The 27,648-nt window shown below is 40.7% G+C and overlaps 1 long non-coding RNA gene across 1 annotated transcript in view; it reads right to left on the bottom strand.

Moving 5' to 3' along the window:
• The window catches only part of LOC138632466 (uncharacterized), a 120,799-nt gene extending 96,389 nt beyond the window's left edge, over window positions 1-24,410 (bottom strand). The window contains exon 1 of the long non-coding RNA XR_011311816.1: window positions 24,030-24,410. This is a non-coding gene — a long non-coding RNA (uncharacterized lncRNA). The remainder of the gene's footprint in view (window positions 1-24,029) is intronic.
• Window positions 24,411-27,648: the final 3,238 nt, after the last annotated feature.

Below are 27,648 nucleotides of genomic sequence, written 5' to 3'. Positions count from 1 at the left end.
TGTCTCTGTACATTGCTGCATTCATCTTTCCCTCCATCCTGACTAGTCTCCCAGTTCCTGCCGCTGAAAAACATCCCCACAGCATGATGCTGCCACCACCATGCTTCACCGTAGAGATGGTATTGGTCAGGTGATGAGCGGTGCCTGGTTTCCTCCAAACATGATGCTTGGCATTCAGGCCAAAGAGTTCAATCGTTGTTTCATCAGACGAGAGAATTTAGTTTCTCATGGTCTGACAGTCCTTCAGGTGCCTTTTGGTAAACTCCAGGTGGGCTGTCATGAGCCTTTTACTGAGGAGTGTCTTCCGTCTGGCCACTCTACCATACAGGTCTGCTTGGTGGAGTGCTGCAGAGATGGTTGTCCTTCTGGAAGGTTCTCCTCTCTTCACAGAGCAACGTTGGAGCTCTGTCAGAGTGACCATCGGGTTCTTGGTCACCTCCCTGACTAAGGCCCTTCTCCCCCGATCGCTCAGTTTGGCCGGGCGGCCGACTCTAGGAAGAGTCCTGGTGGTTCCAAACTTCTTCCATTTACAGATGATGGAGGCCACTGTGCTCATTGGGACCTTCAATGCTGCAGAAATGTTTCTGTACCCTTCCCCAGATCTGAGCCTCGATACAATCCTGTCTCGGAGGTCTACAGACAATTCTTTGGACTTCATGTCTTGGTTTGTGCTCTGACATGTCAACTGTGGGACCTTATATAGACGGTGTGTGTCTTTCCAAATCATGTCCAATCAACTGAATTTACCACAGGTGGACTCCAATCAAGTTGTAGAAACATCTCAAGTATGATCAGTGGAAACAGGAAGCACCTGAGCTCAATTTTGAGTGTAATGGCAAAGGCTGTGAATACTTATGTACATGTGATTTTTTTCGTTTTTGATTTTTAATAGATTTGCACAAATTTCAAAAAAATGTATTTCACGTTATCATTATGGGGTATTGTGTGTAGAATTTTGAGGGAAAAAATTAATTTAATCCATTTTGGAATAAGGCTGTAATATAACAAAATGTGGAAAAAGTGAAGCGCTGTGAATACTTTCCGGATGCACTGTATGCTTTCCTCTGCTGCTCTCTTCCATGCTGACTGACTGAGTGGCTGCTTGCCGGGCCTAATCATGTCTAGCTTAGCAGATAAAATACTCACTGAATGCTCACATAACCCGACTGATGCGTGATGCAAAATCGCAAGTGGGAGTCTGCCTCAAACTCACTTTGAGGCCCTCATCCTGGAGGTCACCAAACAACTTTCTTGTTTATCAATTGAGTTTTGCATCTACGTCAAATAAAAACAATTTTCCACCATGTTTTTGTGTCTTACACTCAAGGTCTTAACACACTTAGGGTATTTTTTTTCCATGTGATTAATTCACGATTTAATATGTTTTTTGGAACAGTTTTTTGTTGTTGTCATGACTACTTTTCCTTAGAATGTCAATTTTACATGGCTTTTTTTTTGTTTAGGAAAGACGTTTTTTGAGTAAAGACTCAACCAATCACATCTTGTGGAAGTGGAAGAGACGTCACATCAGAACTCCTATAGACAACATTGATTCTTTGTGTCTCCAGCCACTCAGTGTTAAATGAAAAAGAGCACAAAACTGGTTCTGTTCTTTGGCCATAAAATAGCTCTATTGGGCAAGAGCTCACTGATGTGAATATAAGGGCCAAAAGCACAGCATTAAGTTTGAAATTATACAAGAATCTGTTCCAGCTGTACTGGGGGGAGCCACTTGCTTATGATTAGGCTTAATAAGGAGAATGCATGAAGTCGGAAAAGAGAATGACATTCTTAAAGACTGTGATGATCTCTTCAGTGGACGAGGATGCTTACCTGTTCAGCACCACATACAGACTGACCACACTGTCACACCCATCGTGCACGGTCCAAGGAGAATCCCGGTAGCTCTCAGGGACAGAGCAGTTGAAGAACTACAGCACATGGAAAAACTGGGAATGATAGCAAGGCAGGCTGGAAAACTTGTAATAATAATAATGCTCCCGGTTGATTGTTTGATTCATGTCTTTTGGATCAATAAAGATGCATATTTTCTTGGGTGTGGCCACAGTTATCAGGCTGTTGACCCAATCAACCGGGAGCATTATCCACTACTCACTGTTGAGGAAGTAGTTTCCCGTATGCCAGATGCAAAGTATTTCTCTGTCCTAGACGCCAATCAAGGCTTTTGGCAGATAAAGCTTGACAATGAGAGTTGAAAACTTTGCACTTTTAACACCCCATAGGAAGATACAGGTTCCTGCGGCTGCCGTTTGGGATCTCATCAGCGCCACAAGTTTTCCAGAGGGATGTTGCACAAATGATAGAGGATCTGTAAAGTGTTGTGAACATCATTGACGACTTTGCTTGTATGGGGAGGCTCCAAAGAGGAGCATGACCACAGGCTGAAAAATGTGTTGGACAGAGCAAGGGAGTACAACCTAAAACCGAACAGAAACAAGCATTTCATCAGGACGAACTAAATAAAATACATTGGACACTCTCAGCGCCAGTGCATTGAGAACGGATGAGGAAAAAGTGAGAGCAGTGACACAGTTACCTCTACCACAGAACAAACAGGAGCTGCTGAGATTCATGGGTATGATCCAGTATCTTGCCAAGTTCATTTTTGACTTGTCAGACATAAATGCTCCATTAAGGAAGCTGCTTGAAGGAGACATAGAGTGGAATTGGGAGGAAACACAGAAGAGGAGTTTTAACAACTGAAACAGCTCGTCACCAAAGTTCCAACTTTGAAGTTTATGATATCAAAAAAGAAATCACACTCAGTTGATGCGAGCTCAGGAAGTGTCATCTTATAGGATGGACAACCAGCAGCATGGGTCAAGAGCACTCACTGACTGTCAGCGCAGGTACGCACAGAGCTGCTCGCTATTGTCTATGGTTGTGAAAAATGTCACCAATACGTTTATGGAAAAGACATTCATGTTGAGAGCGACCTCGAACCACTTGAAAGCATCTTCAAAAAAAAACGTTTGCACCAAGCTCCCATGAGGCTGCAGAGGATGCTTCTAAGAATATCACCTACAGGCCAGGCAAGGAATTACATATCGCTGACACCTGCAGTAGGGCATTTCTCAAAGAGCATAAAGAAGATCCGCTGGAAAAAGAGTTGGAGGTGAACATTGTTACATCCCAGAGACCCATCTCAGAAGAAAAGCTGCAAAAGTTCAGAAGAGCTTGAGCAGAGTACCCTGAACGGCAGCTACTGAAAGACACTACACTGTCAGGATGGCCGAATGAGAGAAGTGCAGTTCCAAAAGACATTCAGCCCTATTCAACATTTAGGGATGAGATCACACACATATCTGGAATGATGTTTAAGGGAGCAAAACTCATTATCCCACATCAGCTGAGACAAGAAATGCTTAACAAAATCCATGAGTCACACTTAGGGATTGTTATATGCAAAGAAAGAGACAGAGACATTTTGTATTGGCCAAACATGTCTTCACACATTGAGGAGATGGTATCTCAGTGTGCCATTTTTAATGAGATCAGACACAGCAACCCGAGAGAGACATTACTCTCACACCGAGTACCGGGCCAACCGTGGGAGAAAGTAGGAACAGACGTCTTTCACTATAAAGGATGTGAGTTTCTGCTGTGTGTGGACTACTTTTCAAAGTTTCCTGAAATCACCCAACTGAGAGACACCACCAGCAGCAGTGTCATAGTTGCCATGAAGTCCACCTTTGCCTGGCATGGCATTCTAGACATTGTCATCTCGGATAATGGTCCTCAGTACGCCAGTGCTGAATTCAAAGACTTTACAGAAAGCTGGGAATTCAGGCACAGCACGTCTAGTCCAGGTCACGCCAGGTCGAACGGACAGGCAGATAGAACAGTACAGACTATTAAGAATCTGCTGAAGAAATCAGAGTGTAATAATGGCTACCCCTACATGTCACTGTTGGAATATTGCAACACACCTTTGGAAAATGTAAGATTATCACCAGCACAGTTGCTGATGGGACAGCGGCCGGAAGGAAAACTGCCAACTTCGACTTCTCTGCTTACACCAGATGGAACTGCCCAGGTGACCAGACAGCTGAGAGAAAAGCAGGAGAAACAAAAACTCTTCTTCAACAGAGAAACAAAGAGACGGTCAGACCTGCATACAGGAGAGAATGTCAGGATTCAAAGAGGAGAGGCATGGCAGCCAGCCATCGTCCTGCAGAAACATGAACAGCCACGTCCTTTTCTGGTTCGTACACCAGATGGGAGGCTGTATAGGAGAAACAGAAGGTCTCTGAGGATAACGGAGGAGAAAACCTTTCCGTCTGCGGATGAACAGGACACTGCTGAAGCTGGACTCACGGACAGAAAACTGCATCATGCGGGACAAACACGCAACACACACACGAGAATTGGCTTCTCGTGTGTGCACATAGTTGTTGCAGGCCAAAATGGCACAACTAATTAACAATCTGAGACACTCTCATAAAAGGAGATTCTGGGAGCTGCACCGTCTCCAACCTCAGGACCCAGCGCATAGTGAAGGCAGCTGGCGGGATCATTGGTTCCGCACTCCCCACCCTCATCGACATCTATGCAAAGCAGTCAGCATCGTGGGAGTCTCAACCCATCCCTCACACAGCCTCTTCAGCCTGCTGCCTTCTGGGAGGAGGTACCGCAGCCTCCGGGCACGCTCCTCCAGACTGAGGAACAGCTTTGCCCATGAGGCTGTCAGGATGCTGAACTCTCTCCCCTCCAAGGGAGCGAGCCCTTGTCCCCCTAAAGTCTGAACATTGCCCCCCACCCTCACCCCTCTCCTTTCATCACACAAGCACACCCGTATCTAGCTCCAGCAGTTTATAAAAATAGATTTAGGTACAATCTTTGCACTATGGACCCGTATTTGCACTACTTGTACATATATATATTGCATTCAACCATCACTGTGGTTGTTGCCTATTTTTATAGTTTTTATTGTTACATATTTGCACTTTTTTTTAGTTTTATCTGTTTATTTTTGCACACCATGGGACTGTGAGAAACAATACTTCGATCTCTCTGTATGTCTTGTACGTTTGGTGAATTGACAATAAAGTTGACTGTAAGTATAATACCAGCTCTGGCAGACAAATAAGGTTACCTGCTAAATACAGAGAGTAGGTTGAATGTATTCATGTGATATTTAAAGCATTTTCTGTTTCAGATGTCATGTGTGTCATCTCACTCAGATAACTCTATAACTCAAACTTAATAGTTTGAGTTATAGAGTGTAATGTAATTTACAGTTTGCAGCAGTTAGTGTACAAATGCTTTGGTAAATCTCACACTTTGAATGTTTAAGGTTATATCTGAGTGTATTGAGATGTATGCAGTTGTTAAGCAAAGGTAAAGAACAAACCCTCACAAGTAAAAAATAAATTGTTAAAAAGGGGGATGTGATATGTTAGGGTTGTGAGCCTTGCAGGTACCCGTAGCGGGAGATGACGTAATAAGGAAGTACGCATATGTTACATTCTAGTTCTTGTGCTGAACGGAGATGCAATGATAGTGCTGCACGAGCTGAAGTAAAGTTCTGTTCATAAGATTGTTTGGTCGTCAAGCCTCCATAACATAACCTAACAGTGGCAGCCCTATATGAGGCTCAAGGAATGTCTGAACATATTTTATCAGAATACCAAAGTCAGTGCGTAAACTAAAAAGAGAAAACATGTAGCGGTCCAGTGCTAATATTTGTTGACAGAACATCAGTAGCAATGGTGCATTCAGGAGACATTACAGCTCTGTTGTTTTGACAGACAGCTCATCTTATAATTAGAAACACTAATTAGTAGAATTATGCCACTTACATACAGAACCATGACAGTGTAAAAACCTGGTATCCATCAGTTTTAAAGGCGCAGCTGTGGAGGATGACGGCTGGAACCCGTTTTTTTTTTTTGCACTAACACTTCACTTACTTTAAACACTTTAAAAGTAGTGTATAGTTTTATATTTATGATCTTAAAATAAATCCTAATTTGCAAATAAGGAGATCCTACTACTCAGGCAAATTTTGTAGCAAACTTGGATCAAGTTGATATTCAGTTTCTGCACAGCTGGAGTGGAACTTCAGAATCCCTCGCTGTGCTCAAACACTGATGACGATTCACCCCTTCAAATAGAGAACTGATGAGAACCAATTTTTTTCCCCAGATGTGATAAGTACTGTTCTTTGCTGCTCTATAACAGGCCCCTACTGTATACAGTATACATAGAAATCAAGTGGATGTATATTTGACTCTTTGGCTCAAGTATGGAAAGTATGACTGTATGTATCTCATGTGTCTTGCAAATGTATGTTTCAGTGTGTTTAATAGATTCACACATTTCAACTTTGGCGTGGAAAACAATTCATCTTCTCAAGCCCCAATTCCTTCACTTAAAATTCCGTCCGGCTCTAAAGAGTGTTATTGTTCAGAAACAGTGACCAAATCACTGCAATAATTAGCACGAGGAACCGCTGCGGTAACCATTGAGTGCTGATTCCATGCTGTGTTTACCTGTTTCTGGCTGCGCAGAAAAATCAATACTATAAGATAAAAACACAGAGAGCAGTTGCAGATGTTGAAGCATGTCTGCAACCTTCTCACGTGTCTGGGGGCAAGTCCAATAAGTCCAAGCTATCAAAACAAGTAAAGGAGAATTTGTACTGCATGTACTAAATATGCACACATTTTCTGAAACAAAGCCTGCCACATGATTGTTGCTCACATACGACAAACTCTCACCATACATTTGTGGACTCTTTTACTGGCATATTTATTTTAATTCACACTTGAGCCAAGTGGGAAATAGTTCAACAATGTTACTAAGTCTCAAGGGTGACTGCGAGACAGAATTACAAAGTAAATCTAGCTTTAATGTGAAAGTCAAAATCTAATATTCTCCAAAAAGTGGTCTTTCTTAAACATAACAAGCCACTTAAGCTTTTCCACTTAAAGCTATTGTCAGGTAATCCTTTTGTAGTGGACAAACGTAATCTTTAGAAAATCTGCATCCGCAACACAAATCTGCATTTCTGAACTGGTGCTTCTTTCACACTTTTTGTCAGCCTGTGTATTGAAGGAACACCCCCACTCCCCACCCCCCATCCCCGCACTCCCCCACCACCTGCATCCAACCTCTCCTAAAACCTCCCGCTTTCTGCCATCCCCTCCTAAACCCTTCTTCCTCCATTCTGTCATTATGTACAAAGTCTGGGTGGAGCCTCCATTAACTGAAGCTCCGGGCAAGCCCTTTACATCACAGCATAGCTGCTCCACATTTCTCTCATTTATCTGGGATAGCTGATCAACAATAGCCCCCTGAGAGGGGTTTGCAGGGAGGCTTTGGGGGGGGTCTGCTGCCCGCCAAAATAATTACCTGTCACACAGGGTGATAGTGTGGTGAGAAGCAGTAATTTTTACATGAAACAAATAGTATTGGGGATAGTATACTTATTCCCCCCTCTGTAGCTCTGCTTTAATTTACTGCACTTTCATTCGCCCACCTTGCCTTTTTCCTCTTACTGTGCTGGTCTCTCACATTTCTCCAGAAGTCATTACCATCTGCCATCCTCATTTATCCATTCAGGCAGACATGAAACACTCAAGCAAATACAGGCTAGAAGTGTGATGAACAAGCAACTAAATAGGATACAGAATGGATCAGATAAATGCTTCCAGCCTCATGTGTAATTTCCCTCAAACCTCACACTTCCACTTTGTCCGGTCTTAGTAATATAGTTCTCTACTGGTAACAGTTTTTAGAAGGCACTGAATAGATATACAAATATACATTACATGTATACTGCATGTGTGAAGTGAACTTTTAAAAACATTGTGCATTTCTTCTATTATAACTATGACCAAAATGATCCCAAAAAAATTAAATGACAAAAACAGGACAAAAAGGGCATAATAGGAAAACTATGTATCCATAATTTCAATGAAAATAGGAAAATAAAACAGAAAAAAGTTATTATTTTTATCCTCAAATAATAACTACACAATCATGGGGAAGACAAACAAAGAACATATAAAATATTTAGTTTACCACTTCATCGATCTGCATGCATAAGGACTGAGACAATATATGCTTCTGACTAGCAACAGTATCAGACTATCTCTACTGCAAAAAATCTCACCCATAGACTGTATATAAAGATGGACAGCAATTCAGCTCTCCAAAAGTGAGGCCAAGACACCTCGATCACCTTTGTGTGCAAGTATGACAAGTAACGTCATCTGATCCACATCAGCACCTGAGTTAAAGGTGTTTTTGGGACCACTCATACTTGCATATTTGTAATGTCACAATGGACAGAGAGCTCACATCAAATTTTTTTGTCTAACTCGGAAAATCTGCAATGGAGTACTCCCCAAAAATTTGACATGAAGTTTGATGTGTGCTTTCTGTTCAAGTTTCAGGTCCATGATGATCAAATATATGCAAGTACCAGTGGTCATGGAAATGTGTGTAACCCAGGTGCTGATGCTGATAAACCAACATAACCTGGAATACTGATTCACGAAGGTCTTCCCCTGCTCATTGTACATAACAAGGCTGTACTTTAATCATGTGCAACAGGAGCATTCTCTCAGCTTTCTGAATGCCTGTTGTATTTGTTAAAAATATCATATTGGAACAAATCGTAAAACTGAATGCAGTCCTTGTCCAAAACTATCAATAACAAACAGCAAAATCCTAAAATTCAAAAAAGAAGGCAAATGTTCTATGGAGAAAATATCTCAAATCTAAAGCAGCCACTCTGAGCTGTCAAGTTTGAGTAAGACTGAGACACAGATGGTTGGAGCCATTGCAGAGGAGAAATAACATTTATCCCAGGTCACGTTTACCTCTCAAATGCCTCCTGACAAATTAAACACTGACTGTGGTGCTTGGCCTTATGCCAGTATTCAAGGATAAACAAATTAATCTATCTCCATCATCCCCATGTCACACTGCTGTCACATCTATCAGCACAGCCTTACTCAGAAGGAGAATTTCTTACTAAACACCAGATACGGGACAGTCACCTCACATCTGATATCATTAATGTGACTGCAATTGAAATATTATAATACTGACCAAGAATGATCAAACGATCGCTTCTCGCCAAAAAGATAGGTGTGGAAAGCTGTTAAGCTGAACACATTTTTTTTTTATCAAATTAAACATACATATAGCAATGCGGAGTTCTTAAACCGGGTGAATGGGAGGTGGGATTAAAACATTCAGACTGTTCCCGTTGAATTGGAACAAAGCGCAGCATTGTAATGTGCATGAAGCAGGGACAAGCAAAAACTTTTGTGGCTATTCCAAGTTACATCATTTGGTAAACATCAGCACTTGTGTTACATGGGATTATGACACCACTACGCAGAAGCTAATAAACATATGGAAGCATTGAGAAGCTAACAGATAAATGTTTTTCCCCCGGTGGGTGGACAGCAAAACCAGAGCTAACAGCAGAGTGAATATTGGACTTACATTGATCAGGTGGCCACTTCAAAGTGCTAATGTTATCTATCTGATTTGCTCGCTAACACGTTCACTGTAGCACCATTAGTAGGGCTATAATATATAGATGTTGTGTTTATAGCTGGTTCTACTTCCCCAAAGTGGTCAGATAATTAATTAATGCACATTTAACAGTTACCAGGGTTGAAAGTGTGTTGCTTTTTATCCAACCCCGTTTCCAAAAAAGTTAGGACGCTGTGTAAAATGTAAATAAAAACAGAATGCAATGATTTGCTTATTACATTACTCTATTATTTTATGTATCCTATAATTTTATTGCAGATAGACTGAAGACAACATCAAATGTTGAAACTGAGAAATTCTATTGTTTTATAAAAAATATAAGCTTATTTTGAATTTGATGCCAGCAAACACATTTCAAAAAAGCTGTGACAGGGACATGCATCACGTCTTCTTTTTACAACACTGTAAACGTTTATGGACTAAGGAGAACAATTGCTGGAATTTTTGAATTGAAATGTTGTTCCCTTCTTGACTGTGACAGGATTTGAGCTGCTCAACAATTCAGGGTCTACTTTGTCATATATTTCATTTTAATAATGCGGCATATTTTTAAACTTGGAAACAGGTCTGGACTATGCGTAATATGCCTAGAATGCAGTTTGGCATTGGTTTGCTGAAACGAGCAAGGTCTTTTCTGAAGAAAACGTCTGGATGGAAGCAAACGTTGCTCAAAAACCTGTATATATTGTTCAGCATTCATGGTTCCATCCCAGATATGCAAGCTACCGATACCATGTTATCGAATGCACCCCTGCACTGTCAGGGATGTAAACTTTTGAACTGAGCGCTGATAACAAGCTGGATGGACCCTGTCCTCTTTAGCTTGGAGGATGAAGCGTCCATGATTTCCAAAAATAATATAGTCATATTTTGATTCGTCAAACCACAGGACAGTTTTCCACTTCACCTCAATAAAAAAAACCTTGCAAGAAAGTAGCATTGAGGTCTGAGGAGTCATGGGCCAAGCCCCCATATCTAGCACTGATGTGAAGGAGCACCTTAGCAACACTGATGATGCCATGTCCCTTTACAAGAGCAAAAGGTCTTCAGCCTTGGCTGCACATGCTAGCAATCGTGTTGGTTAGTCGAGACTAACAAATGACAAAAATGTTCAAGATGACTTGTCCCAGAGTCAGTGGTGTGTTTGATAACTACTTTACACATTTTACAAACAGAGAACACAGTTTTAACACCATCAACTCTGTGGAAAATGTTCCAAAAACTTCAATGTTGTCTTCCACAAATGTGACACTGAATGTTAGTGGCTGCATCATCACCGTTAATCCATATGCCATGAATTGGTTGATTGGCTAACCAGCTACCAGGGCAGAAAAATTGAAAGAATAAAAAAGCCAACAGAACGACTGGCGTTATGTTCAGAGTATAGCTAATAGTGTTTATTCATATCAGAACTACATATTTATTGAATACATAAAAACTATTATTGTTAATATGATGCCCATCCTGCCTGTTCCCACTGACTTTTTTCTTTCCGTTCAAAGACACATGAAGAATAGTAACAGTCCTGCAGAAATCCCACGGGAATCCCATGACCCACAGGATTTTCCAAAAAATATCAGCCTGTAGTTCAGACCTTCGCAGCACCCATGGGACGAAAGTCCTGGAGCTCTCGAGCCAGCACAGCATTTCCACCCACATCACTTTAGGAATTTGTGGCAGCATGATCACATTCAACAATACTACTGGTTTACTTTTCTTTCCACCAGGAGCGAAATGTGAGCGCCCTGTAATTGCTACCATACTCCCCCTGCACTGTACAAGTTTAAATACTGTAGAAAGGCAGGTCCCGCCGGGTCCTCCTGTACAAAACACAGGCTCCTACTGTAAACAGGATTTTTGTTTGAACCCCATGCACCCTTCACAGTCCCTCCCTGACACCTAAAATATAACGTTATAGTCACTCAGGAATGCTTTAACAGGCTTGATGTATTCTACTCAAGATCATAACTCCCTTGCTAAGAAATAAAACAATTATCATTAAATTATGACTTGAGGCACCTAGTTTACACATTTTCCAACACATTTTGTTTTTTGTTTTGTTTTGTTTATATCAAACTGAGGGCACGTTGCTGCTCTCTGAGGCCTTCAACAACATTAGTACAGCTGGGAACAGCCATCTTCTTTTTCCCAGAATTAAACCTGTGGGTGGATGTTTAAGCAATTTTATAAATAGCACTTCTCATTTCTTTGTCTTCCCTGTAATGGACACTGAGCAAGGAAAAGTGTCAGTTAACTGCTAATGAAACATGTACTCCTCAGTCAGGGCTTGAAACTCAAAATTTGGCAGCATTTATAGTCCAATAAAAATCCACATTCCTTTACCTCTCTACATGTCGGAAACTAAATGATTTAACATGTTTGCACTGTCAAAATCTTTTATAAATGTGACAAATCCAGCTCTGACAAATGGGAGTCCCTTATTACATAAATATGTTTTTGAGGGAGGCATGGTAGAGTTGGGCTGTCAGTGCTCCTAAGGGTTAAAACACACAAAACGAGGGAGTCTATTCATAAAAATCCACTGCTAGCTTAACAAGGTCATTCCCAAATTGACCTCAGAGTTATCTACCCCCAACCTTCAGTATCTGATTACTCCTGCACAATTACTCAGTTTGAGATTTCACTTATAATTTGTTGTTTCCAGGCATGGGTGAAAGGAATATTAAATTGTTTATTAATCAGGATGTATAATTTTGACATAATTTATGAAAATTGCCTGTGATTGCAGGGCATGGCAAAGTGTTTAATCACGTTTATTGGGTCATGTTGGATGGGGCTGGAGGGTAAACATTATAGTCTCGATAATAATAAGTCTCAGAACTGACAATCTTCCTTTCAACATCTATATTACAAGCATGTAAATGAGGCACTTCTATAATCAGGAGCTTGGCAACGCTCTAAATCAACTATTCTCTGACCTTTTAGGACCACTTTTTGCAACAAAGTGTACTAAGGAGTAAAAGGTCAGTGTAGTGCGGTATTGTAGGTCTGCCAAAAAGAAGTTGGGGATGAAGACTTTGCCTCGTAAGTTTCTCAGAAGCGGTTCGCCGTGCTACTCCGCTAAAGATAGGCAGCGAGTCTATTTCTGATGGAAGCCACTCGGAGAGGAGACTGCGGCAATCTGAACAGAGTAGATCATCAGGGGAGGACATGATTCGAGAAAAGAAAAGGAAATTACAGGAAAATGTTCTAAATAAAACACCATGTACAAACTCTAAGTCATAAAATACTTCACTACATCACCATTTACCCCCGCTGTCTTTCAGTTTGGACAACAAATGCATTCTCTTCCTGCCCCAGACACAGTATGTGAAATGGATATGCAATAACTAGGAGGATTCATATTTTTAATGACTAAAACACAGCAGGCTGTGTTAACTTTGTCTGTAGGCTGCAGCACTAAATAGGAAATGACAACAATAACCACAAAACAGTCCAAAAACAAAATACTTTGACAACGTTTAACTATGATAGAAGAACAGAAATCAAGGAAACCTGACCATGTGATGAAGTAAGATAAAACGGGCAGACAAAACGCTTCACGACCACCAGTCGAACATGAAGCCTGCTCAGAGGACGGACACGTCACGTGTGCACCTGTTCTCACCCGGCATTAACATGCAGCCTCGATAATCAGATCACAAATGGACAACTAAATAAACAGGTGTGAACACAACCAAGATGAATCTAGGACGCTTTGAAATCCAATCCACTCAGGCCATATTGATGGCGACCCAAATATACTTGGGCTGCCAGTCCAAGTAAAGTCTGCGTGGGAAGCACTGCTTATTGTTTGAACCTTCCAGTAGCTCCCAGTAGCTCATTAACCTTTTTGAGTGACTTGCAAGCAACGAGTTGGAGACCAAAACAAATTTGAGTGTTCACGCATTAACAAACATGAATTACATAATACATTTCTGATAGGCAACTCAATAAAATGAAGTTCAATTGAGTGAGGATATCTCATTTTGTTCAATACCTTTTGGCTTGTTGCCAGGATCATTGCCATGTCCAAAAACAAAACACAATCCAGGGTTTTTATAGAACTGCCTATTGTTGACCCTTGAATTGTTTAGACTCCTCAAGTTACCATTGACAGAAATCTATTTCAAAGACTTTTGCCATTAATTTTAATTATGATAATTCTGGCATAAACATTAAAAAATGGCACTACAACTTCTAAATTAAACGGCTTTTTGGTCTCTTTAACAAACATGCCAATCAAAGGTTAATGACAAAGTTTCCTTCAGCCCTGGCTAAGTCTCAGGTTTGCTGAGCCAACATCCTTAGAACTCTGGCCATACACAGAGCTGTGGCTTGCACCGTCGAGCCCAAGGCCAGACTCACTGGGGAATTTCAGCCGGCAATTTCACCTCTGGCCTCTGTCGTGGCAGCTTGAGCCGCAAAGGGCCAAGTTTCACATTGAACGTGAGAACCCCCTCATCTCCTGACCCCTATTACCATATGAATACATCAGAAAATGGAACATGAGGAAAGAGAGAGAGAAGCAAGTGAGTCAATTTGAAATGGTACAATTTAGAACACTATGTTAATTTTTCCTTCGCTGGGGGACCGAATTTGTCTCTTGATATCACTGTTTGACAGACATACATGGTACCTAAAGGGTCATTCAGAGAGGACATGATACCTGAAAAATATCTTAAAACCTTTGGACTCCAACCTGCAACATTACAGGAAATCTCACGTTAGCTTCAGGCAGAGCATTCTCAGCCTGACATCAACATTTCTAGATTTGATCGACAGGAAACTACAAGAAAAACTCCAGCAGCTCAATTCAAGTATCAGCACCTTTACGTCTGGTTAAATAGCCTCTGACTCCTCACATCCCCTCAGCATTCCTTTATTCTTTCAACACAGTATGTCACACTTATCTCCCCAATAATCATCTCTTCCAAATGATAAATAAGCAAAGACGATATAGCCACAGTAAGGTATAGACATAAGAGCAGGGTGAGTTTTAAAATTTTGGCCCTCTAATTAATGTTTTTATGCTCTGCTATGGCATATTGTTTGATAATAGGTCATATTAAAATAATGTTTGCATTAGAAATGGCCTTTCTTGTATTTTAAAAGTGTGTGTTAGTGTTTATAATACTGGGTATTTTAAAGTCCATAATAAACATATTTTTTTATTAACCTTCTTATGGGAGAAGAAATACTATATGAAGTCAGGTTTTTACCTTAGCTACAAACATTTTGGTTATTTAATGTCACAGCCTTCTCATATGTATTTTTCTGCTGAGCTCTACTGAATTGTTTCTAAGTAGGTGGGCTCAGTTGGAAAAAAAGTGACATTACATATTTTCATTTTAATATAAACTCTTGATAAATAAAATGTTTTTTTTTTTAACTTTGATAGTTGCTTATTCGGTCATGAATATCTAATGTGATTTGGGAAATATTATCATTTTAACCCAAGGTTAAAGCTTCATTATGGAGCCTTTGAGCCAAAATCTTATTTTCTGTCAATATTAATGGTATTTCTTTTTTCTTTATCACATGAATTGGCCAAAGGAAGATAAAATGTACTGAATACTGGCAGAAAATATAATTAATGTAAAGGCTTTAGTAATACATATTCCTATCAGTCAAAATATCAAAAGTGGGTTTCATATTTTTAACAAAGCTTTGCAGGCCTAACAGTTAATTAGCATTAGTGTTAGTGTTGTCCTTCCTAAAGGGGCAGAGGAAGAGAGGTGAAAGCGAAGGCAGGAGAGAAGGTGTACAGATGGATACAGGTGGTCGTGGTAATGATTGCAGTGGACAAGACCGTGGCTGAGGGAGGAAGGGCAGAGGAGCAGTAAGAAGAGACAGCAACAGTGAGCCAGCTTTGTGTGGAGCTGCAGCCACACCCAGTAATAACTGAGGACGCTCTAACCTAACTTACAGTTACAGTGAGGGCAATATTAGACACAGGACAAAGTAATGTAGACAAAACCTGGAATAAAATTGGTTTTGATCTTGAGTTTTGGGTTTTTGAGTTGGCTAGTACCAAAATTGTATTGAAACCAAGACAGAGAACTTAAAATGTTCAAAATAGTCTATACTAGCATTTTTGTATTAGAAATTTGAGTGAGCTGATGTCTTTTTGTAAGCTGTTTAAAGTGAGACAACCACTGCTACTTTTTGTCCCTCGGTGTAAAGCCACAGCTGAAGTGTAGTGTCAGAATAGCACCGCCAACACTGTGAACACACCATGTGTTCTTATTATCTGCAAGACATTCAGTGCCATTTCTACTCTTTAGCACGTACACTCAATTTCTCTCCTGTGTGGAGTCTGCTGAGCGCTGCATACAGTATACTGTATAGTTGTACTGTATACTGGAGAATTAGAGAATATAGAGTGCAAAAGCTCATCCAGTTAATGATCCCATGTGAGCATTCTATTTTGGAATGGCTGGGCAAGAAAGGGATGTATAATACTGTAGTTAGGATAACACCACTTTTATTTCATACACTCTAGACAAATTTAGATTTTCAAAATAAATCCACCTATGCACACGCAATAAAGGGAGCATCTGACTGATGATGTCATATATTTTAACTTCAGCTCACACAAACAACACAAATTGTTATATTGTTAATAATGATGAATTTACAGCCCCACCTCAGGTTTTGAGGGTTAAGGTCAGGTCTTGGTTTGCAATTTGCTTGATTTAACTGAAAATTGACAGATTTTTTTTTTTTTTTACTAAAAAGACTGCATTTATTTTGAAATACATGTTTCTTGTGAGATCTCACCTACATTCATTCATATTTCTCACTTTTATAAGTTTGGAAATGTCTAAAATAAATGCACAATTTAAGAGAGTAGCAGGAAGTCTATGAAGTTTTAAACACCAAATATTTGTATGGTTTGTGTCATGCTGACTACTACCTGGAGGAGGGGGAGGGGGGTATGAAATAAAAGGTATATAAAGATAATATATGAATATATGCAGCACTCGGTATTAAAGCTAGCTTTTTCTGCAGCTTCATTTCATATGAGGCAAAGTCGTTTAGGCAGGACAGGGAGTGATTAGAGGCAGAGTGAGTGGCCAGACGGAGCCCTGCCGCTCCCCTTCTTCCTCCTCTTACATCAGAGCCTGTGGTCAATATTGCCCTCCAGACTGCTTTTATCATCTCGATAAATCTCTGCCGGCACACACACAGCGAAATGAGGAGACCTGCGAGGCTGTCAACCTGCAACTCTCACTCCCACCGAGACAAAACGTAGAGGGATATGAAAAAAATCTGGAGGGAGGCTGGAAGGACACAGACAGAAATGAAGAGCAGGAGAGAGTTAAAGAAAGAGGGCAAGTGTGTCGGTTAGCACCACCACCCACACAGACACAAACATTCTCCATCACACAGCTTCAATATTTTGCTTAGCAGTTTAAGTCACACTGGAAGTATAATCATCTTTGGAATAAGAGCTTTTAGCACTAAATGAAACTATCTCAGACACTTTTGCATATGTTTCGTTCTAATTGCAGCCATTTGTGCTTTGTTTACGACACAGAGCAAGAGCTGAATACTTGAATGAAAGGACAAACTACTAGGATTGAAAGGGGATTTTTAAAAAGTGTGGCATCGTAAACCGTCACAACTATTTTTTTAAAACCCCACAGGAGGAGGTCGGGGAAAACAATTTAAAAGTAAAAATAAATTTCTAATAATGAATTTATGCACTCAACATATTTACTTTGTGTCATCATTTGTACCCACAATCACTTGGCATGTTTTTTTAATTAAAATATGAATTCCTTCAAATGACTAAATTGCACCTGATTTAATCCCTTAATTTTACAGAACTTTATCCGCTGTGTTCCCTTCACACAGTTGCCATGCAGTGTTTGGATTTAATACAGTTTAATTTTGAGCTTGGACATAGATGTACTTTATGTTTGGGATGTAATGATTAATATTAAGTAATAATTATTATCTTCTCTTCAAAGTACTTTATCAGATATATTACTGAACCACAAAAGATAGATTGTATGACTCCTGTGGATGTCAACGTATAAAAACTTCAGTCCATCAGCAAGACTTTATTGCAGCACCTGCACAATAAAAACAGGCTAAATACTGTGCAAAGCAATGCTAACTAATTTTTGGGTGCAAATCATAGAGATGCTAGTTAAAAATTCTAATTGAAATGTACAAATCAGAGAAAGATTATGAAAAACATTTTCCCCCAATACATACTGGGATCCATGCTAAATAAACAAAAATTAACATTACGCATTAAAATAAAACAGAAAACTTATTTGTCATGACTGCTTTTTATTTATTGATTCTAATGATTAATTGTGATTTAATAACCTAGTTATTAAAAGATTAAAAATCCATTACTGCAAAACTGAGACTGGTGCACACAAAAGTATGTGACATCACCTTTTCTAACAAAGCTCCACCCACTTCAAACCAGAAAGCTGCTGACCTGCAGACATATAGAAATTTGAAATAACCAAATCTGTTCTGATTCAGGAGAATTTTAATCCACAGAAGCAAAAAGCTAACTGAAAATCAGGGCCTTTAAAGTGATACTGTTTTGGTCTCAAAGTCAGAAAACTCACGAACAGGAATGCTAGTTTCCCAGTAATATATATTTCAATTTAGCCACAAAACTGGTGGTCATACCAGAACAACAAAGGCTGTAGCAATGAAACCCCTGAGTGTACTGGTTTTATTACTTATGAATATTTTCATTCGTAAGAGAACGACTTGTTTATTTTATTCTATTCTTCTTAAAGCTGCCAGTTGCGCAGCCTGAGACATACAAAAGTTAAAAGTTTGTTCCTTAATTGTTTATTTTTATTCCACCATTTTGGTATTTATTACTTTAAAACATACTTTATTATCATATGTATCACTGCGATTATATATAATATTGTGTTTTTATGCTTTTTTATGTATTTACTTTACATTTGCACTAAACACTTGCATTAAATATGAAGAAAACTGTATTGCTGAGGGATTATTTATTCATTAACTTGGTGATGAATACACTTAACATTTATGGGTCCAATCTCAACTGATGTGCAGAAACAAGTCCAGAAGAGTTACGTACTGTGGTGTGGTGTGAACATTTTCTGTATTCCTAAAAGTCTTCTTTTCCTGTCAAACTCCTGTTAAGGATGTACTGAAACTCTCCATGAATACCTCGAATGCATATTTTTTACTAGTGCTAGTGAAACTGCTCAAGGGAAAAGTAACAAACAGACTCAGTGACAGTGTTTGTCTTTGTGTGTGTGTGCGTGTGAGTGAGAGTGTAAGAGTGAGCGTGAGAGAGTGTGAGAGTGAGAGTTTTTTCTTTGTTTTATTACTTTATCATTTTATCATTTATATTGTACTATTTATGTTCGAATTTATGCTTTGTAAACATGTTTAATCCAAACGTAATGCCAATAAAGCATATTAAATTGAATTGAAGTTGAGTGAAAGCGAAAGTAGGATGTATTGTTACATACAGTACATGTTATCTTATTTAATTGTTGTCTATTTGACCATCTTTTTTATTTGATCATTTTTGTGATATATGTATATAAAAATTATGGTTGGGCAACATGTCTAATCCAAAACGTCATGCCAATGAAGCAAATTGAACTGAATTGAATTGAGCGAGAGACAGAGACAGAGACAGAGAGAGAGAGAGAGAGAGAGAGAGAGAGAGAGAGATGGAGTGTGTAAGCCAGCTAAACTCTTGTACCTCTCCACCCTGAGTGCCGTCTCTGATGTCAGACAGCAGAACGTTGCATCACTGCTGACGCCGTGCAGCCAGGTGATGAATACACTTAACATTTATGGGTCCAATCTCAACTGATATGCAGAAACAAACCCAGGAGAGTTATGTAGTGTGGTTTGGTGTAAAAACTCTGTATTCCTAAAAGTCTGCTTTACCTGTCCAAATTCCTGTGAAGGATGTACTGAAACTCTTCCATGAATACCTCAAATACATCTTTTTTTACTAGGAACTGCACGTCCGCAGCAGCTGGCTGGTGAAACTGCTCGAGGGGAAAGTAACAAACAGCTTCAGGAAGACTGGTTCTGACCTCAGTCACAGTGTTTGTGTGTGTGTGAGAGAGAGAGAGAGAGAGAGAGAGAGAGATCTTTTTCTTTATTACTTTATCATTTACATATATTCTACTATTTATGTAAGAAGTTATGCTTTGGCAACATGTTTAATCCAAACGTCATGCCAATAAAGCATATTGAATTGAATTGAAGTTGAGTGAGAGAGAGAGAGAGAGAGAGAGAGAGAGAGATGGAGTGTGTAAGCCAGCTAAACTCTTGTACCTCTCCACCCTGAGTGGCGTCTCTGATGTCAGACAGCAGAACGTTGCGTTGCTGCTGACGCCCGTGGAGCCAGGAAAGTAAACACACTTTTTGACAGCTAATATATAGTATGGACTTTGACCCATGCCGAACTTCACAACAACAGCTCCGTCATCCAGCATCAGCCCGCCGCTTAGTGGGGTCCGGTGTGATGCCCTCCCACAATGTCAGGAGCTGTCTCCAAACCGCCCACACTCAGTTATGCAAGGGGATTATCCTGTGCAGTCATTAAAATGATACAGGGCACTGCAGGCGCATAAGTATTTGATGCCGATGGTGAAATCAGTGTATTAATATTTGATAATCATAATACCTCGCAGCACATTTACTACATTATGTTGCAAAAATGAAATTCCTCTTCTCACTCAACTCCCCACAACCTGGGCTGTATCTAAACTGAAGAGGAATATTTGAAGAGCTGCAGCTCCTCTGACACTTTAATGACCCTTGCTTTTCCAGACTCCCTGGCTCTTTCTCAGACATCTCAATCACCTTCCCCTCTGGTAAAAAAAAAAAAAAAAAAGAACTCATTTCACATGAACACTCTCTTTGAGGCTCCTCCAACAGAAACAAAAAGGCAGCCTCTCCATCATCCGGCAAACCATAAGCTTGCCTTTATCTTCCCTCCCTCATTAAACTCTGAATAACTCAGCAGAGAGGCAGAAAGACAAGAGAGAAAAGTGATTGAATTCTACTGGAGGAATAAAAGCCCCTTGAGGTTGCCATTTTGAATGTGTGCCATGTTGAACAGGCTGCATCCAGAGATCCCCGAGACAACGGAGCAGGGAAGAATAGTCTATAGACAGAGCGCCAGGCCGGCTGACCCACTGTAGAATATGTACCATGGATGTTGTGTCATTGTACTGAGAGGCAGGAGTCATGATGATGACCCCCCCCCCCCCCCCCCCCCCCCCCCCCCCCCCCCCCCCCCCCCCCCCCCCCCCCCCCCCCCCCCCCCCCCCCCCCCCCCCCCCCCCCCCCCCCCCCCCCCCCCCCCCCCCCCCCCCCCCCCCCCCCCCCCCCCCCCCCCCCCCCCCCCCCCCCCCCCCCCCCCCCCCCCCCCCCCCCCCCCCCCCCCCCCATCGCAACCTCGGAGGGAGGCAGAGAGAGCTGTGAAAGGGAGGTCAGAGGGAAATTGTGGCACCAAATTTGATATCTCTATTCAAACACTGTACTGGCAACCTGGTCGCACTGAATACAGACCAATTATTTCAATACATCAGCAACGCTGGGAAGGGGAAGACCGGCGAAAAGAGGCCACAAGAAAAGAAAAATGAGTTTGACATTCATGCAGGCGGACTGAGGGAGGTAACAAGTTCATGGCCCTTTCAGAAAACATGGCTGCCTGCTGAGTGATAGATCACTGAGCGTCAGATGGACCATCAGGGGTGGGACCTAGAGAGAAACGCGTGGGAAACCAGTCTCCCAGGAAGTTGGGAGTCATCCCCCCCATTTTAATAAATGAACTCCTGATGGTTCACATATAAGCAGCTTTAACAGCTTTCTGAGTTGCCCCATATGGAGCCACCTAGCTGTTGTTAAGAAATAATGTTCAGAAAAACTGAACTTGATACCTCTGTACACGCTACACTGCTCTCATTTAATTTGCAATCTTAAATACGTATGTTGAAAAAAAGCCTGTTTGTCAATATAATTCCTGGCTTGTGGTATGTGGCATAGCTTTCTTAAGAACAGCTCGCTGTGGACGTAGGTGAATACCCGCTTCACTACATCACCAGACATGTTCGTTTTATGTAATTTTATCATTTAATAGAGAAGATGGAGAGACTTCAACACCGGTGTGTGATGTATCTCAGGGCCATGGGCAGGTAGAATATAATTAGGTGAACCATTGCACTTTTAGCCAACAATAATGATAACTTTAAGACTAGCTGGTGAACACAGTGGACCATTTAGCCTCTATAGAGCCAGAAATTTCCCCAAAAAGGACCAAAAACAGCACTAAATAAGATTAAACCTCTCCAAAAATACCCTGATGTTTGCCCAATAGGCCACTTGGGACACGTGATCACATATATGACACATCTTTATCATCTTTTGCAATAAATGATAACATGGGAAAATATGTGAAAGGTTTTCACATGGGAATCTACATAGGCCTCATCCATTACACCATGAAAATGTTTCAAAACCACATTTCCCTTGGGCATGTTTCACATGTGCACAAACACATGTGATCACGTGTATTGGCATGAGAAAACCATGTGGTTTTTCTGCAAGGGAATATTGAAATATAATCTCAAATAAATGCTAAAATGGCTTCGTAATTTCCAAATATGTAAACTGTTTTCCATTAACTGCCAAGTACCTAGTAGATAGTTTTGTGAGTGCATACGTTACGTATGCACTATTCAATGCAAAAAAATTGAAAAAAAAAATTACAAGCTTGAGGATTGAGCAAAGGGTCAGCAACAGTATGTCTGGTATGCTGGAGATGATGATGACAACAGTCACTACTACTGTAAACATATCAAAGAAGTGCCTCCCTTCAGAGGAGAGGGTGTAGGGGGCAATTGAATGCTGAAAAAACATTAATCATTTCAATCTACACCGATTAGAAATGACAAATTACGAGTAAAATAACATGCATATAAAAAATTCCCACCATACAATATACCTTAACCTACTATTATATAGCTTAATATATGATGTGTGATGTTTGATTTCAGTTTGGAACTGTAAATTGTAATAGGTATTTTTTACAATTTATTGACATTTTATTGACAAAAGGATCAATCAAGAAAACAATGATTTGATTAATCAGTAATGATAATTATTGACAATTCTGGCATAAATTCTGTTTTATCCAGATTCTAGCAATGGAAAAAAATAAAATGCCAGAGGTCCAAACCAGAAAACAGAATACTACTGCAATAATACAAATTATTATTCAATCATTACTCATTGTTATTATAGTGATAATAATGAGTTGTAAAAACAAAAGTCTCTCTCCTCTTCCCGATAGTGCCATAATGTACATTTTGTGCCCTACTTCCACAGCTCAGAAATAATAAACCTGTCAACAACAAATTATCCTGGGAGGCCACTGCTGACACTTGGTTGTCAGTGTCAAGGCATGCTGGGATAGCTAATGGGACAGGCCCTCAGGGGTGCCTCGGATGAAGGACGGCAGCAGACAGGTGAGCTGCCTGACAGCTCTCATAAAATAAACAATCATCAAGATTATCCTCACTCAAAATAATACAACTAAAATAAAACAGGTTCTGCGAAAAAAATAAATAATGTTTTACTAGTTTAAATACCAGATGATTGTATATTTATTTGGAGTTAACCCAAAGCTGAGACGCCATCATTGAAAATGTAAATTTAACAATGGAACACATTATACTGCATTATTTAAAATCTAAACATGTATTTAAAAGAGATATACAAGAGATATACAAGAGATATACGTGTGAAAATCGAGAGACATATGTGTGAAAATCTAGAGACATCAAAAGTGTCAAAATTCAAAATGAAAATTTGGGGATAAAAAAAAACAAAAAAACAATAGGAGTAGCCACACCTGTCAAAAATGAAGCCTTCTTTTTTCATCTAACCAACTGATCTTACATCAGTAACCACTTACATCAGGACACCAGAAAGGAGTTGTGTCAAAAAGGCATTCAAAAGTTCTGTTAGAAAAGGTGAAAATTAATGAAGTCTTTGTACTGCAACACCCCCCCCCCCCCCCAGCAAGTGACTAACAGTGAGTGCCCAGCCTACAGTGCATCTCTGATTTCTCCCTTATTGTAACCACGTGGCCACATTCAACGAAGTTGTCCTCCCTAAACACGTGTAGGCATGTGAACCTCTGAGCTGATCAACTAAAAACTGTTCCCATGTGCAGTGCTGAAGGAGCAGCTAGAGTTTCAGTACTTTCACTCCGCTGTGGGCGACACCGATCGGATGGTGCTGAGATGAGACGATGTACAACCTGTCATTCAGTCCCAGTCAGTCTTATCAACACGGTTCCCAAATTTTTGAAACTCACAAAACAAGTACATGTAAAAAAGCAAAAGATGCACAATGAACAGCAAGTAAGCAGACGTTTGCTAGAAGAAAGGGAAGAAAAGGAAAAGATTGAGCAGTCTTTCCTGGGCACTGACCTGGACAGCATAGCAAACACAGCGCCGGTCAGCCTCTCAACTTGCTTCTCTCCTCACGTTTCCCAATCCAGCTCCCTCCTGACTGCCTTTTGAAGTTGGTCCCTCCGCTTTTTCAGGGGTAAAAGTCGTTGGCAGAGGAGGGAGTGAAGGATAGGAAGAGGAAGATGGGGTGAGGTCTTTCTCTCTTGCCTTTCTCTCTTGTCTTTTTTCCCTCCCCCTCCTCTTCTTATTTTCTTTACTTCCCCATGCTGTATTTTGCACTAACTGAAATTCTGGACCTCCTCTTGCTATTCCATAGTAAAAACAAAAATCTCTCCACACACTCACTAGTGAGAGAGGAGGGGGAAAATAACATTGCGAGGGAGAGCGAGAAGGAGAGAGAGAGAGAGAGAGAGAGAGAGAGCAGCAACAAAAGTCTGCTCAGTCACCTCGTCTCCCTCCTGTTCAAATTTAGAGGCTGGATTTCAGGCAGCAAGGCGAACTCTACTGGGCATGCCCACAAACGATAGGCACACTTTGTAATGAACACTCACTTCCTCTCTTGTTCTTGCCTTCCCCCTTCACCCTTGCAGCGTTTTCCCCTCTGTGTCCCCTCTCCCTATAGCTCTAAATTCAGCAGGGATCAGGAATGCTGCTGTTGGACCAAAGTCCACTGCCCCACTTTGCAGGAGAACAAAGAAATCACACACTTAATACACAACAGTCTTAAAAGTAGTGGAAAGACAATTTGGAAAAAGGAAAAATACTCTCAGCTGTCATTTGACTGCTAAAAAAAATATTGTAGGCCTTCTGCATATTCTCAATCCATGTAATTCAATCATGTGCATATTAGATGCCTTTCCAAACTTCAGTGATGTAATGTATAATCCAAAATGAATGGACATGTCATTCAAAATGGCAAAACACAGTCAATGTTAACAATGAAATGTGCTCATTTGAACAATTTGCTGTATCACTTCTGCTTGAGAGAGCTCAAATATGATCTGGACCTGCTGTATGCGGCCTCCTATTTAAAGTCTGCCTGGCTCTGTTGTTCCTATCACCTGTTCCACTAGCACACAAGGTGATGTTTTCAGAACTCAAACAGACACATCTGGCAGGTATGTGGAATATATGGAATTCTTGCCATTTTAAATCCACAAATAGGTATTGTTGTTGGCTGGTCTTTCTACAGCAATGGGTGACGTATAGCTTAAGTGAGTCAGCCTGTGCCTGTGCTATCTCAGGCTCCCCACATTGACCCAGATTCTCCACAACAAACTATCAGGACACTATGTATCCAAACCAGGCTGTGGAATGAGGACAGCGAGTTCAGAGAGCGACAGACAGAGAGAGAGAGATAGGCTGAAAAAGTTCCCCCGCATCTGTAGTGTGACAAGGGACCATTCAAATTTAAAGAGATGGTTTAGGATAATGTTATGCCAGCCAATTCAGGATTTGATGGAAAAATTCTAACCTTAATCACAGAAATAATGTTGTAACCAGAGCTGCTACTCAGACCTGGAGTTTGGCTGATCCTCTCTGTTGAAACAACAATGTAATCCTGTAGATATCCTGAGCCAAGTAATCCATCTGGAGCATCTGAGTGGTAGGAGATAGGAGCCAGGTGGATGAAGAAGAGGAGGCCCAGACGACTGCAGGCCTGACCCCAAGATGTCAGAGGTCATGGGAACAGTGGGTCAATATGAAGATGAAAGGTCAATGCCACGGCTGGATAAGCCAGAGCTGCATGTGCCAGCTTTGCAGGGGGTTGATGCAAAAATGGGGAATGAGGGTGGGAGTGCAATGAGATCAAAATTAAAAGCTACAAAGTCTAATAAAGGAGGAGAGGGGTCAGTCAAGCTTGAAGGAGTCACAGTTGAGTTAAAAGCACCGAAATATTGTCTGTGTTCGTTAATCTGTGGGGATGAAAACAAGGAATTACAAAAGTTATTGAGTAGGATTTCAGGGTTCAACATTGATTGAAAACAATTAGTTAGACAACGGGTTGTTCAACCAAATCTAAGTGAAAAGGGTTTCTACTTTCTCACACACTCCTTCTGGCTTCATGACAATTTATCTCTCAAAACTCTGTGCCTTTTGTGTGTCTTTGTCCTGTGGATGCAATCAGTCTTGCATATTGGAAATATGGGCTCATTTTCAGAAAGTACCTCCTTGAAGGTTTTGCACATGAAAAGTGACAAAAGTGTGAAGAATGTAAAAAGAGCACTTAAGAAAGATTTTTGCATCAGAAGGGGGTTTTCAAGACAATGCTATACAATCGAGCAAGCACTTTGTATTATGCATACTGAAGTTTTACATTGTTTCTGTCCAGGATACATTTACCACAGGATGTTATTGAAACACCCCAACACCCCTACAATCCTGACAGAAAATAGTAAAGGAGCCTATGAGAAGATTTCCACAATCTTAACAACATCCTCTATGGCCCTCTGCTTTAAATAATTTAACTCAACTGCATTTACAACTGCAATTGCATTTAACTCAACTGTGAGATGTATTCAGCCTGCTGGATTCAAGACAGAAACAGGAACAAAACAGTCACACCAATGATGCATGAGATCATTATGGATCCACTCCACTCAAAATAACCAAGACCTCTGTCAGCATTGGTCCAAACTATTTCAGACTTTTCAGTCTAATCATGTGAGATGTCTAAGTTGTATATTGGGTCTCTGGTCTAGATGTCAAATATCCAATACCCAAATGGATCCGAGTGGATTCACTCCAGTTGTGGTACACAATCATTCAATCAAGAAAGCTTGTTGGTCAGTGGTACATCATGCTTCTGCCACTGTTCTATTTTGGAACAGGTTTGACCTGACAGTGTGAGGGTTCAATCAGTTTTTTCCATAAATTTGTATATGTTATAGTAGGTTGTCCACTGGTTCCATCAGACTCTGACCCTCTCAGACTCAGGAAAGCCCTACCTAATTTATTGTTCAAAATAGACAAACTGGCCTTGATCAATACCGGCCTGCTCCTCCTAGCTCAATACTGACACATTAGCCCTCTCACCCACGATCTCTGAGGACCTGTGACCCCAGCTATTGTCTGGCTTGAGTCTACCCTGACGTGGGACCCCACCTCAAACAAAGCCCTGTCTTTAACTCCGGCTCTGCCACAATCTTCAGCCCCCACAGCACATCTTGGATGAAATTATGTGGGTCAGACACAAAATCTGACACAGCGCTCATCAACCTTAACCCCCTGACATCAAAATATGGGTATCTGCCACCCTCACCATCTGAAAAGGACAGGGACTGACAAGCTGATTACAGGCAATAGAGGAACAGTGTCCATCCACCTGCTCCTGTGCAAACAGATGTGTGAGGTGTATTGGTGAAGCGCAGCAAGCCAACACGAAGTGCAAAGTGAGGGTAGGTTAAAGGCAATAATGGTGGCAAGGCAGTTGTTTGTTTGCTCGTTCCCCCAGTCAATAAACCAATAACAAGTAGCTAAAGAACACACAGACATGTTGAACTTGCTAAGTAGTGTGGTGCCAGTATGGAAGTAAGTCGCTGCCTTTGACCCAAACTTATTGCCGTAAGATATGGCATGAATTCCATATCCATTGCTGAGAATGAGCTCACTCTGATCATTTCTCTAGTGGATGTCA

The sequence above is a fragment of the Brachyistius frenatus genome, unplaced genomic scaffold, assembly GCF_029030835.1.
Source record: "Brachyistius frenatus isolate BFR_SWC_R1_liver_20210118 unplaced genomic scaffold, ASM2903083v1 Contig_185, whole genome shotgun sequence".
NCBI lineage: Eukaryota > Metazoa > Chordata > Actinopteri > Embiotocidae > Brachyistius > Brachyistius frenatus.
This window is presented reverse-complemented; position numbering and strand designations above follow the sequence as displayed.